The 11099-nt window shown below is 35.3% G+C and overlaps 1 protein-coding gene across 1 annotated transcript in view; it reads left to right on the top strand.

Moving 5' to 3' along the window:
• The first annotated feature begins 571 nt into the window (after positions 1–571).
• Positions 572–11099, top strand: part of dbr (debra) — a 75700-nt gene continuing 65172 nt past the window's right edge. Inside the window, exon 1 of the mRNA XM_073969788.1 lies at positions 572–795. The gene's annotated coding sequence lies outside the window, so the exon portion shown is untranslated. The remainder of the gene's footprint in view (positions 796–11099) is intronic.

The following is an 11099-nucleotide window of genomic DNA, read 5'->3' as shown; positions in this document are numbered from 1 at the left end:
CCTTGGTAAACTGTATTTTGCCAAAAAATATCCATTACACACAGATTCAAATACACTCACACATTGACAATGTTGCAACAATTTACGTGGCTGAATGCAAAATACATTTACATGGATTTTGTTGAACTGCTGGCTTAAGCTGCTGCTGATTTTATTTCCAATGCCTTTTTGAGAATATTTTGTTCATTTTACGATTCTTTTTATTCTTGTTGCTTACATACCCATACATGTGCATAATCTTCGACGCTCATCGACAGCAGGCATTCTCTAACACAGTGATATTTAACATACCCACACAGTGTTGAATGAACAATCAACACAACACAATGGGCACACACGCACGCAATTCAGGGCAATGAAACGTCAATGAAAACGGACGGGCCAAAAAAGTAAAACAATCATACCCGTCGAACAGAGAACTTCATCCATGATACACACCAACACTCAGACACTTGATGAGAAACATTTGCACACAAACACACATACAGTGTATACGTGGAATTGGGCGTATGTGTGTGTGGGAAACGATGACATGGTCTGGCTACTCTCGCCTGCTTTGCTACAACACGCCAACAGTTTTCATTTGATCTCTCAACAGTACAAGTGTGTGTTCGTTTAGTCGGTCGTCGTCGTTCGGTCTATTAACGGAAAGTGAAACAAGCTGAACAACACATTGTTTGAAATTATCAAAGCAAGAAGAAACAAAGAGGAATAGCCTAGCCCCCAAGTGGATAGCTTTTCGGGGGCAATATTAATAGAAAAGTGAAACAAATGGGGATATTCTAATTGAAAAATGTAAATATTGTGAATTATCTTTATTTGCAAAAATGTGGTTTAGTACAGTTCAATGGATTAAATAGTGTTCCAGTTATGATGACCAACGCCATCTTGCGGTATTTTGCAGAGTTTGAAAGAAATGTTAACTGATTATGAAAATGTGTGTTTGTATATTTTTATGCAACTTCAAAGAAATTTGAAAGAAATAAAACTGAGGGGACCAACAATTACAACACAATCCTACATTTTGTTGCCTCCCCAAGAAATGACAACAAGAACATATGACGGACGACAAAAATAAGCCCATTAACCAACTGAACGACCAAAAGCAAGCAGCACACACAAACGTAAATCTTCTTTGAACATTCATACACACATACAGACATTCCTACATACAGCAACAACAATTTTACATATCATGGACATTCATAAAAGACAACAAACATAACTGCCAGCCTACACGGACGCAAATCAACCAACCAACACCAGTGCACATGTATACCCACCCCCTCACCGACAAGAAAAGAAAATTTTTCATTACGAAGAAGAAAAAAGCAGACACTTGGAACAAAAAATAAACCCTCATCACGAAAAGCATACATTCATACCCAACAAAAAAAAATATGTATGGATGAACAAACCTACATACAAACTCACATAGTACTAAATGTTAGTATGAGAATAGTAATCACACAACAACACATCAAACAGGCAAGGCAGGCAGGCATTTCAACGAGAAAGCCAAATGCAAAAATAAACCCCACCAGAAAAAACACCGAAGACAAGTCTCAAAAACAAAAAACGGCAAGCAACATACCCAAACGCAACGCTCACTACATCACACACACGCTACGGGTACTCATACCAAAACTCTGGCACACACATAGGCATTCGTCATCAGCAGCAGCAACATAACAAAATAAACGAGAAAAAATAAAGAATGAATAACAAAACAAACGGCAGAAATGTAACCAAAATACATCAATGAGAATTTTACCTTCAGAAACGATAATGTTCTCATGAAATCGTTTCGTTTAAAAGAGAGTGAGAATGTAAGAGCTTACAAAATGAACACGCTGTTCATTCAGTATTCGACAATGCAAAGAAACCCCAAAAGCATTGATGGCGTTGTAAATAAATCTGTTGCAAAAGATCTCCTCTTCCCAACTCATACCGATGTTAGGTTGTGTTGGAGCAATCGAGCGCCACCATACAGTTCTGGAACATGTGTTTGATAGTGTTGCCACTTGTTGCTTGATATTATACCCACAAAATAGTATGGAGGGTATATTAAGTTTAGCTCTGTTTACGTGCAAGAATCTCAAAGTTTTACCACTTTTTACTAAAGGATAACAAGGGTATCATACCAAGTGCTAAATACCTTAGAAATCCTTTTTTGTTTAGTAACACCTTTAGTGTGGATAATCTTCACGGTGAGGTAGAAATCGATGTTGTTTAACCTTTTTATACCCTCAGCATTTATGCTAATGAGGGTATATACACTTTCATAGGGGCAAAATGTGCCTCATCGAAATAATGGTTTTAGACCCCAAGTATGTTTGGACGAAAAGTGTTTCAGACAATTTGGAGTCGATTGAGCAATGTCTGTCTGTCTGGCTGGCTGGAGCGCACGATAACTCTCGAACGGATGCACCTATTCGGTTCAAATTTTGGCTTTCGTAATATTTTACCCAAGCTTAGTTTAAGTTCGAAGATGGGCTATATCGGTCCACTCCTTCCGGTAACTCCCCCACAAAAGTTCGAAAATGTTCGGAAAATTTGTGCGCACGATAACTCTTGAAGGGAGTAACCGATTTGGTCCACACTTTGCCCATCGTAAATTGTGTACCACACTTAGATAAGGTTTCAATATGGACTCAATCGGCCCACTTCTTCGGGTACCTCCCACACAAAATTTCGGAAAAGTTCAGTTTAGGGACATCTCTCGAATCGCTTTGATTTTTGTTTTAGCAACTTGTATTCACTGCCCTCCATACGACGGTACAAGTTTCATCAGGGGCAAGTCCATACTGCCTGCGAAAATAGCCTGAAAATTGTAAAAAAAACCCTAGGGAGTGTCCGAATTGGTCTATACTTTACACATCCTAATATATCTACCTGATATAGATCAGGTTCAAATATGGACTATATTTGTCCACTCCATCCGGTACCTCCCACACAAAATTTCGGATAAGTTCACTTTAAGACCTGATATCGAATCTGTTTGATTTTTGTTGATGCAACTTGCATTCGCTGCCTCAATTACGATGGTAAAAGTTTTTTAGGGGCAAGTCCATAATTCTTGTGCAAACCGCCCGAAGAGTGTAAAAACCCCCTATGGCACCATATGTTGTGGCTGGAGATCCACTTCCATAACGGTCAATGTCGATCCATTCCTCTGAGTATCTCCTCTCTCAACATTTTTGTCGGTTCAAACACCCTAGTCGTGTTCCTTTACGTGCCTGAGGTTACCAGTTTTTCCCACTTTTTACCCGCAAAGTGTTCCCTGACTTTTAAAAGCATACAATTTATATGAGAGCAGTTCACCACTTTTACCATTTTTTGCCACTGTTACCATTTTTAAAAGTAAAGGAACAGACCACCTAAATACATACGTATTTTGAAAAAAAAAATTGTTTCAATATACACAGGCTGAGGGTATATCTCTGTCGGCAAAGCCGACTGATACTTTTTTACTTGTTTTATTTAAATTTACCTGAATGTTGCTTATTTTATTAATTTTAGGTTAAGACACTACGTAAAGATATAAAAAAAGCACAAAATCATTTTCATTCATTTACTCTTAGCAATCGCAGTTTTAATGAAAGAAACTGAAGTGGATACTTTTGACTGTGACTCACTGTAAATTCTTGATCAGGGTAAAATTCTGAGACGATCTATGCCCCGTCTGTGGTAATCACCCTAGCAAACAGATTGAGTTGGGGCGCTAAAATGTAACACAGATGTGTCATTTGTTTCCAGGCAGGTCAAGTTCGAAAGTGCGTCTTTTGTTTGCAGGCAGGTCAAGTTCGAAGATGGGCTATATCGGCCCACGTCTTGGAACAGCCCCCATATAACGGTACCGACCGATTTCAAGTATTTTAAAGTCTATTCGGCCCAAATTTGAAGTAATTTGGCATTTAGAGTTAAAAGTGGTCACATAAACATCTCCACCAAAGATTGTGGACATAGGTCCACTTTTTGGAGCAGCTCCTACATAACGATACCACCCGGTTTCAGGTATTTTGGGTTTAAGCTACAATATCTGACCAAAACAGCTGGAATTTGGCAATTATGCTTCAAGTGGTCACAAAACATCTGCACTAAAAATTTGGACAATGGCCCACGTTTTGGAATGACCCTCAAGTAACATTATCGTCCGATTTAAGGAATTTTCAACTTTTAGCTATGTTTTCTGCTCAAATTTGATGTTATTTGGCATTTAGGGTTCAAAGTGGTACAAAAACTTTCGAACAAAAATGTTGGACATACATACATATGTAGGTCCGCGTTTTGGAATAGCCCCCATATAACGGTACCGTCCGATTTCAGGTATTTTGACGTTTTTTATCGAAATTTTCCCACCGAATTAGCTATAATTTCGAATTTAGGGTTCCTAGTTTTGGGATTCGAACCGTACCTTTTCTAACGAATGCAAATATCGCACAATTTTCATTGTTATCACCGAAGACTAACTTCGTGTCTTACAAATTAAAATAATATTTTGTTGTTTTCAATAAGACATAGTGCTTTTTGCTGCATACTAACTTTTTTGTGTTTATTTATTCTTCAATTTATATACAGTGCTGCTCAAAACATTTGCAACTGGAATGACTAGTTCATATTTTATATAGTTCTGAGGTAGTTTGTGGATTTGAAATGCCAATATTTTTGTAGATTGATTGTTTATTGAATCCTTTTTAGAGATTTAAAAATTAATTTGCAAAAATTTCACTTATTTTACAAAAATATTCAAAACAAAGCTCGAACTCACTTTTGGTTCTGCTCAAAACATTTGCAACTGAGAAAATTTGATCTGAAGAAATTATTTTTGTTTTGATATTATATTGTGAATTAAACATTTTATTTATTATCTGGAGACATCGTAAAGGAAACCAGTTAACTAAATAAATTAATATATCTTTTGGAATCATGTGCTCTAAGGATAATTGTAACATACCAAGGTTTTATTCGATATTTAATAGTCTAGAGTCCAGATTTGAGTCCCGGAACCTCCTATATGAATTTAGATTACTATAGCTGATTGGGTTCGATAAGAACTTAAGCATATTTTCAAAAAATTACTAGTTTTACGTGTTTATATATGCGTTTAAATGCGGTATTATGCCAAAACATTCTGTTATACGACAATTCTGGCGTGTAAATGGTGAGATTTTAGCATGCTACCTGTCCGGATAGTTCTTGGATCTGATAAATATCTCGACCTCATGTATCCTGTACCATTTCTGTCCATCAAAATACCTACAGGGCAATATAAAACACCTACTACATTTTGGGTCAACTTTTTCGTGTAAGGGGACAAATTCTATTATCTTTCGTTCTGGTGAACAATCAAATTTTTTCAAGTCATGTAACTTAAATATTGATTTATATCGAGGAGAAGTACTAGGTTTTACTACTCCAAAAACATAACCACACATTTTTTGCATAATTTCTATAAAAAATTCCACTTTTGTTGGAAATTACTGTTTTCCCAAAATTTGCCTGTTTTGGTATACCGGTGTACATGGTATGTATCGGAGGTGTTTGTATCGATTTATCGGTGTCAAGCCTTTTTTAACATCTGTTGATGACCTCTGAGGGATCTGCTTAATAATTCGTATAATTATTTAATCATCCCCTGCAGTAGATGTTGTTGTCCTTGCATCTCCTTCCCATCTTATGGCGATTTTAGTTCTTTTTACGCGGTATACAGCTCTGTTTAAGGTATTGTGATGTTCCTATGTTTCTTTTTGGACCTCGTTGGATCCATCATTTTCAAAAATTACCATTTTAGCAAAGCGTTGATAAAAATTTCTGGTCATAATTTAAGTTTTTCTTAAAAAATTAGACATGTCTTGTTTTCGACATACTTGTCCATCAAAAGTCAACATATGTGCAATAAAATTTACTCCTCATGAAAGCTTGTAGTCCCCTTCTTCTGATTAAAAACAATTTGATGCCAATCAATACAAAAAACTCGTAAAAAATTAACTAATAGATATTCGTACCACGGAGTTGCAAATGTTTTGAGCAGGCTAAAACATGTGTTCCTCCGATATTTCACACATTTTTTAAACATAAGTGTTCATAACTGAATAATCCTTTTTAAATCTTGAAAATATGGTCAATAAATAATCAAATAACAAAAACAAACCTATTTCAAAACTCAAAATGTCCCTATAAATACACTGAATGTGATATAGGCATCCGAGTTCCAAATGTTTTGAGCAGCACTGTACATACAATCAACCAAAAAAGTCTACATACACCCTATAAATCTCGGTTTTTAAGGTTAAGAAAGCATTTTTATTAAAATCCAAGTACATAGTTCTACTTCATATCCCCAATAAACAATACATCTTCTATATATATAAAAAAGGATGATGTTAGTTACTACGCTTATAACTCAAGAACGGCTGAACAGATTTTGACAATTCGCACCAATTCGGAATGGTCTAATGGCAGAAAAGGATAAAACCTAAAAAAATCGCGAAAATTTGCGAAAAATTTGCAAAAATATTTTTTCAATAAAGTCAATTTTTCCACAAATTTCTATCGAGCTTCGAGTTTGGAGTAAATCTTGGCACTTATTTGGACAGTTTTTGGCGAAAATTGTATTTGCACCTACTGTGAGGGTCCATTGTACGTCTCTGTTTTGTCAATTTTTGAAAGTTGTATAGAATTTTTTATTCACAATCAAATCGATTTTCATTTATTTTCAAGCGTCTTTTTAGAAAATTAACGGCGAAAAATGGTTAAAAGGGCTTAGTTTCGAGTTTGTAAAGATTAGTGGTGGTTTCGGTCAGATACCGATTGAAAAGACTAAGATGATAATGCGAAAAGTGGTTTCCACAGTTTTGAGGAAAAAGGTACAAATCCACAAAATTGGTGGGTTAATTGAAACATCAAGAGCTCCGAGGTAATTTCAATGGAAGTGCAGTTGTGGCATATATGTATACTTTTAAACCGTAGGTAAAACATCTTCGAAAGATAAACTTCCGATGTATGCGGTATAATATTTAAGCTGTACCAGGTATATTTTGTTACTGTTTAGATTCTGTCATGATACAAAAAAAATGATGCCCCCACTGTAAAAGGAGTATGAATTCAATCAAATTAGTTCCCGCAGAGCTTGAAGGCAATTACAAACGGCCAAATACATACAGTCAACCAAAAAAGTCTACATACACCCTATAAATCTCGAGTTTTAAGGGTAAGGAAACATTTTTATGAAAATCCAAGTACATAGATCTATTTCATATCCCTAATGAACAATATTACATACAACAAAAATATATTCCATAATACAAATAACGGTAAATTCTATAAACATTAAAAAATTAATAGAGAAAAAGTGTACATACACCCAATGAAATATTAAGATTACCGTAAAATTTATGGAATAAGCAATACAAATTTTACATTTTATTGCTTTATCGAATGTCTCTGGTTGTCTTTGATATAGTTTTGACAAAATAGGAACATATTTGTGCTTTAATTGACGTTATTTAAGGTCAGACTTCGCGTATAGCTCGTTAAGGCGGACCCTTGCAGATTTCTTTGAGTTTTTCAGTCTGATAGTTTATGAAACCCCAGGAAATACAGTGGGACTAATTATTTTGAGATCCTAGAGCACTTTGAAGTTGTTCTTTTGGATAATTTATGCTCCTGAGCTTCGCTAAATATGCGAATCCCTGAGTTTTTTTTATAAATTTTATAGTTTTCACAGCATTCCAAGGGTCAAATTACAAGCACGAACCTTGGAATTACTTTGTAATACATTTTTGGACCTTAACTCAATCAGAAATGTACAACATTATTCTCCAAACCGGCTCCTAAAGTTTCCATAGCATCAAAATAAAAGCACCACCAAAGAATGCATGCAATTTGTATGAAATTTACACTGTTAACTAGTATGCCCTCGTATTATGACCGTTAGGGTCACTTGAAGCGCAACAAATGTCGGATACTTTTACATTGCTGATTTAAGGCATGCTCGAGGATTGTACCAGACCTTATTACAAGGTAATTCGAAGGATTCTGCATGTAATTTGCTCCTTGGAATGTTGTGAAATCTTTAAAATTTATAAAAAAACTCAGGAATTCACATATTTATCGAAGCTCAGGAGCATATATTATCCATAAGAACAACTTCAAAGCGCTTTAGGGTCTCAAAATAATTAGTCCCACTGTATTTCCTAGGGTTTCATAAACTACCAGTCTGAAAAACTCAAAGAAATCTGCAAGGGTCCGCCTTAACGAGCTATACGCGAAGTCTGGCATTAAATAACGGCAATTAATCCACAAATATGTTCCTATTTTGTCTAAAATATATCATAGACAACCTGAGACATTCGATAAAACAATAAAATGTAAAATTTGTATTGCTTATTCCATAAATTTTACGGTAATCTTAATATTTCATTGGGTGTATGTACACTTTTTTCCTATTAATTTTTTTGTTTTTATAGAATTTACCGTTATTCGTATTATGGAATATATTTTTGTTGTATGTAATATTGTTTATTAGGGATATGAGATAAAACTATGTACTTGGATTTTCATAAAAATGATCCCTTACCCATAAAACCCGAGATTTATAGGGTGTATGTAGACTTTTTTGGTTGACTGTACATACAATCATACATATGTACATTGGTGCTGTTGGTACACTGTATGTATGTCATTCGAAAAAAGGATGATATTCAAAGTTGAAAAAAAAACAAGAAATTGGAGGTACTGGAGTTTTTTTTTTTGGTCGAATTATCTGACAAATATTCTTTATCGGCAACATAAGTAGGTAAATACTTATTAATCGTTAATTAGTTTGTGATATTAATTTGACTATGTTATTTACGTCGAAATTAAATATAGGGCGACCAAGTACTGGGCAACAGTCACGTGTTAGTGTGACCAGACTTCAAGCATCCGAAACACACAAGAACGGCAACTAATAGAATATCTCTGTCCATGTTACCAGAGCTATTGCATCTAATACCGAATTCGCAGTGCAAGTAGAATTCGGGAGATCACATTAAATAGAGAAGTCAGAAAAAATAAGTAAAAAGCGTTAAGTTCGGACGGGCCGAATTTTTTATACCCTCCACCATAAAATATTCTGAACTAAAACGGAATAATTATATTCTTTCCTGTCCACAATTTTAGACGAAGATATTTTGTGACCTCTGATACCTAAATAAGGTAAAAAACATAAAAAATGTATTCAATCGGTAAGGAGCCTTATATGGGGCTATATCAAAGTGAAAATCGGGAGGTACAGTTATATAGGGGGCTGCACCTAAACATTGACTTATGTTGACAGTTTTTGGTGGAGATATTTTGTGATTACTAGAAACCTCAACGATCAAATTACAGGTAGTTCGATCAAAAAGGTTAGCTAAAATACTCAAAATACCAAAAATCGGGAGGTACCGCTATATGGGGGCTATACCAAAACATGGACCTTGACTGTTTTTAGTGGATATACTTTGGGAACCCCAAACCTGAAATTACAGATAGATTCGGTCAACAAATGTAATTAAAATCCCCAAAATACAGAAAATCGGGAGGTACCGTTATATTGGGGCTCTACCAAAACACGGACCTATGTTGACAGTTTTTGGTGGAGATGTTTTGTGATTACTAGGAACCTCAACTGTCAAATTACAGGTAGTTCGGTTAAAAATTTTAGCTAATATCCTCAAAATACCTATAATCGGGAGGTATCGTTATATGGAGGCTATACCAAAACATGGACCTATGTTGACGGTTTTTGGTGGAGATGTTTTGTGACCACTGGGAACCCTAAACGTGAAATTACAGGTAGTTCGGTCAAAAAATGTAGTTAAAATCCCCAAAATACCGAAAATCGGAAGGTAGCGTTTTATGGGGGCTATACCAAAAAGTGTTCCGATATAACCCATCTTCGAACTTGACCTGTTTATGGAAAAAAAGACGCTCGGGTACAAAAATATAGCGCTCTAGCTCAATTATTGCGAAAGCTAGAGTGATTACAACAGACGGACAGACAAACAGACGGTCATGGCTAGATCGTCTTAGAATTTTATCCTGATCAAGAATATATGTGCAAATGATTAGTTCGATGTGTTACAAACAGAAAAACAAACTAAATATACCCTCCATATATGGTGGAGGGTATACAAACAGACGAAGGTGGTTAACTGATAACGATCGGATCAAAATGGGTAAATAGGTTAAGATGGGTTAATTGATTAAAACGCAAATTTAAATAAGCACTGTATTCAGCATTAAATTCAAATTCATATTCAATTGCTTTAGTGAAATATCGTGTTCAGTGGTAGAAACAAGAATTGCAGAAAATAGAAACACTTTGCCTCTCAGTACCTTCTCTCTTCATCAAACTGACAATTGTCGAAAGTACAATTGTCTAATGTGCATCTGCTTCAAAGATCGTCCTAAACAGTTCAAAACAAAGAAATATTTGCCATTGAACAAGGTGATAGCAATAATAGTATCATAGGTTTGAACCAAGCCATAAAGCTCTGTACCTAACAAACTGCGAGACGAAGTTCGCCGGGTCCCCTAGTATTAAATAAAACAAAAATATATTCCATAACACGAATAACGGTAAATTCTAAAAAAAATTGAAAAATAATAGGGAAAAAGTGTACATACACCCCGCTGAAATATGGATCTTACTGTAAAATTTATGGAATAAGCAATACAAATTTTACATTTTCTTGCTTTAGCCAATGCCTCTGTTTGTCCATGATATCTTTAATGCAAAATAGGAACATAGGTATTTGTGGTTTAATTGCCGTTATTTCAGGTCAGATTTTGCGTATAGCTCGTGTGGTAGTTTATAAAACCCTGAAAATGCAGTGGGACTAATCATTTTGAGATCTTAGCACGCTTTGAAGTTGTCCTTGTGGAAAATATATGCTCCTAAGCTTCGCTAAATATAAGAATTCCTGACTTTTCTCATAAATTTTATAGTTTTCACAGCATTCCAAGGGGGAAATTACATGCAGAAGCCTTGGAATTACTTTGTAATAAGGTCTGGTACAATCCTCGACCATCAACTGAATCAGCAATGTAAAAGAATCCAACATTTATAG

The sequence above is a fragment of the Musca autumnalis genome, unplaced genomic scaffold (assembly GCF_047663935.1).
Source record: "Musca autumnalis isolate F117 unplaced genomic scaffold, ASM4766393v1 scaffold_2, whole genome shotgun sequence".
NCBI lineage: Eukaryota > Metazoa > Arthropoda > Insecta > Diptera > Muscidae > Musca > Musca autumnalis.
This window is presented reverse-complemented; position numbering and strand designations above follow the sequence as displayed.